The sequence below is a fragment of the Dasypus novemcinctus genome, chromosome 5 (assembly GCF_030445035.2).
Source record: "Dasypus novemcinctus isolate mDasNov1 chromosome 5, mDasNov1.1.hap2, whole genome shotgun sequence".
NCBI lineage: Eukaryota > Metazoa > Chordata > Mammalia > Cingulata > Dasypodidae > Dasypus > Dasypus novemcinctus.
In genome coordinates, this window is record NC_080677.1 from 29,649,065 (window position 1) to 29,652,676 (window position 3,612).

General features: G+C 40.9%; 1 non-coding gene across 1 annotated transcript; it reads right to left on the reverse strand.

The window, feature by feature from the left end:
• Nucleotides 1-3,178: 3,178 nt before the first annotated feature.
• On the reverse strand, nt 3,179-3,251 carry TRNAV-UAC (transfer RNA valine (anticodon UAC)). Its single transcript has one exon. It is a non-coding gene; the product is annotated as a tRNA-Val (tRNA).
• Nucleotides 3,252-3,612: the final 361 nt, after the last annotated feature.

Genomic DNA, 3,612 nt, shown 5'->3' on the forward strand with positions numbered 1-3,612 from the left:
GAAATTTGGCCTAGGACAAATAGGAAAATCCCTTGGGGAAAGGATGGTCTGTTCCAGAGCCACCCAGGCTCTGTGCAATGTGAACCACATTTGTAATTTAAAATTATCTAGTAGCCATATTTATAAAAGTAAAAAGAGACAGATGAAATTAACTTTAATAATGTTTTATTTAATTCAAAATATATGACATGTTATTTCAATATGTACTCAATGTAAAATTGTTGGAGATACTTTACATTTTATTTTATTAAGTCTTGGAGATCCAGTGTGTATTTTATACTTACATCTGGACTCAGACTAGTGACGTTTCAAGGGCTTAACAGTTACATGTGGCTAGTGGCTACTATATTGGATAGCACAACTCTATACAATAAATGCCACTAAGATAATTTGTTAGTCATATGAGAAAAAAATAGATCCCTCCCTTGCCCCATTATTTCAGACTTTTACTAAAAATGTAGAGAATAACTTTATAATTTGGGGGTTAGGATGAATTTTGTAAATAAGGTACATTAAATACAAACCATAAATTAAAAGAGTGATCATTTATACTGGGAGAAGACATATACAATGCACATTACTGATAAAGAATTAGATTGGAATTTATTAAAAAAACACCACTCCTACAAAACAATGACATGTAGAGAAAGAGCTCAACAGAAAAACTGTAAAGGTTATGAATGGCCAGTCAGAGAAGAGATGATTAAATGCCCACTCAGCCCCCAAAGATGTTCAACTTCGTTATTAATAAATAAATGCAAATTAAATAAAAAGATAGCATTTTACACTAACAGACATCATTTTAAGTCTTTTGATGCCAAGGGTGCAGAGAAACAGGAACTCTCAAACACTGCTGTTGAGGGTATAGACTGGTGCAGTCACCATGGAGAAAGAGCATCTAGTAAAGCTGATAATATTCGCCTTCCATGATGGAGCAATTCCACTTCGAGCACGTGGAGACAGTAACTAAAATGGTCTTTGAAGCATTGTTTTCTATAGAAATGAAGGAAGCAATATAAATATCGACAGAAAGAATAAATAACTTAAAATATCAGAACAGTTAAAATGATGAAGTAGATCTTTAAGTATCATCATGGATGCATTTAAAAACTATCATACTGAAGAGAAAAAGGCAAGTTGTAGAAAGATAATGCAAAGTATGATACCATTTATAGAGAACATGGTATATATTTGATTTATGTTACAAGATAACATAAATATGCCAAGGAATGGGGAAGAAGAAAGGAGAATGGGATCAAGGCCTTTGATTGATTCTGAATTTGTAAATTTTTTCATGCCACACAAGTAAGGTAGACATCATGATTTAAAAGATCTGAGTGATGGGCTATGTTCACCAGGGACCATGGCCATGGGCAGCACATCACGTGTGCGCTATTGGAAGCTGAAGGGGATTTATTACAGGGCATTAGGTGGCTTCCTGGAGTGTAGGGGTGATTTGGATTTGTTGACAGCATTGGAAACCAGAGAGTGGATGATACTGCCTATTGAGAGAGAGAGGAGAGAAGCAAAACAGCCTTGGAGGGCACCTTGAGGGACTCAGTTGTAGAGGAAGGATGGATCAGTGAAGGAGTTTGAGCAGAAGATGGAGAAGTGCGTGTCCTCACAGCAGGCAAGAGGATTATGGAGAGGTCAACTGTTTAGGCTGCTAAGAAGCCAAGTGTGGTAGTTTGGAACTATATTTCTGTACCCCAGAAAAAACATGTCCTTAAATCTAATCTATTCCTTTGGGTGTGAACCTATTGTAAGTAGGACCTTTTTTTTTTCATTTTTTAGAAAGATTTCTTTCTTTCTTTCTTTTTCTCCCCTCCCCCCGCCCCAGTTGTCTGTTCTCTGTGTCTATTTTGCTCGTGTTCTTTTTTTTTTTGTCTTTATTTTTTTAATGTTACATTAAAAAAATATGAGGTCCCCATATACCCCCACTCCCCTCACCCCACTCCTCCCCCCATAACAACAACCTCCTCCATCATCATGAGACATTCATTGCATTTGGTGAATACATCTCTGAGCACCGCTGCACCTCATGGTCAGTGGTCCACATCATAGCCCACACTCTCCCACAGTCCACCCAGTGGGCCATGGGAGGACATACAATGAGTAGGACCTTTTGATGATTCTACTTCAGTTAAGGATTAGTCTTAATCCTATTACTGGAATCCTTTATAAAAGGAGTGGTGAGACAGAGAGAGAGAGACAGAGAGAGACAGAGACAGAGAGAGACAGAGAGACGGAGAGCGCCCAGAGGAGAAGGGAGACCAGCGACACTGCCAGGCAGAGCAGCCCAGGATTGCCCACAGCCGGTCTTTGGGAAGAGAGCACCGCCTTGATGATGCCTTGATTTGGACTTTCCCCCAAATTTCCTATTGTTCGAACGAGACCATTTCACGGTATTTGCTTTGAGCTAGGAAACTGAAACACGAAGTAAGCAGAAAACTGGAGCCGCGAGGAGGCCGTCAGTGACTGCAGGGGCGCACCCTCGGCGGTGGGCGCGGACGGCTGCTGGAAGTGGGCTGAGGGACGGAGCCCCACCTCTGCTCCCCGCAGGCTGGGCTAGGGAGAGCCGTGGGAGGCTGCTGGGTCGGGCGGGGCAGACGGTATTTTTCACATTTCAAAACTTCAAACCCGAGGCTCAGAGATGTTAAAAGCCTTGATCTGCGGCTGAGCCAGGCCTCGTGGGTCTGAACCAGCACTCTGAGAGGGACGCCCGCTGCCTTTCCACTGCTAGAATTCCCACAGCGCCCTTATTTGCCACTTACCAATAAGCGATAGAGCCTTATAACTGCTGAAAAGGATACTAATGGTCTGAGCATCTCATAAAAATTTCCACAAACTGTATTTGTTTTTTATCAAAAAAAGGATTTGCATGCTTACACTGTGCCCCAAACGCTATGCTGTGTGATTTACATTATCCTATTTAAGACTCACAATACTTTCATAAGATAGGAACTGGTATTAGTTCTTTTTTATGGCAAGGAAATTGAAGCTTAAGAAGTAAAGTCACTTTCCCTAAATGACACGATTAGAGAATGATGGAGCCAGGGATTAAATAGGAAGGCTCCTGGATATAGCATATGATCTCACATCTGCATTGCCCTAGATCCTAGTCAAACAAAGTTAACACTAACGGTATAACCTTTGAGTCAACCAAAGAATTACTCCCTGGTTCCACTGGGGATTGAACCCAGGACCTTCTGCGTGTAAAGCAGATGTGATAACCACTACACTATGGAACCAGCTGTCAATCTGGGAATTAGGTCTTTAGATACAGGCTTAATCATTCCTACTGGGTAAAAGGAGAGAGAATATGGTAAAGATTAGGTGAGTTAAGTATCTTTAACTCCAAAGATAAAATTTCTGCCTAAGAGGAACCCTTAGCAACTGAAGGATACTGGGCGCTGCTGCAATTTATGACAGTCAGTATGCATTTTCAGTCTATATAGCATTTCAGTAAAGATGATCCCAAATATTATAGGCATTTGAGCATTTTTAGAAGGATTATGCCATGAATTGCTTAGAACAGGTTGGGATGGTTGTTGTGGGTTAGGTGTGGTGCTGGTTAGATGTTGGGGTAGAGTGAGCAAAACAGAGCCGATT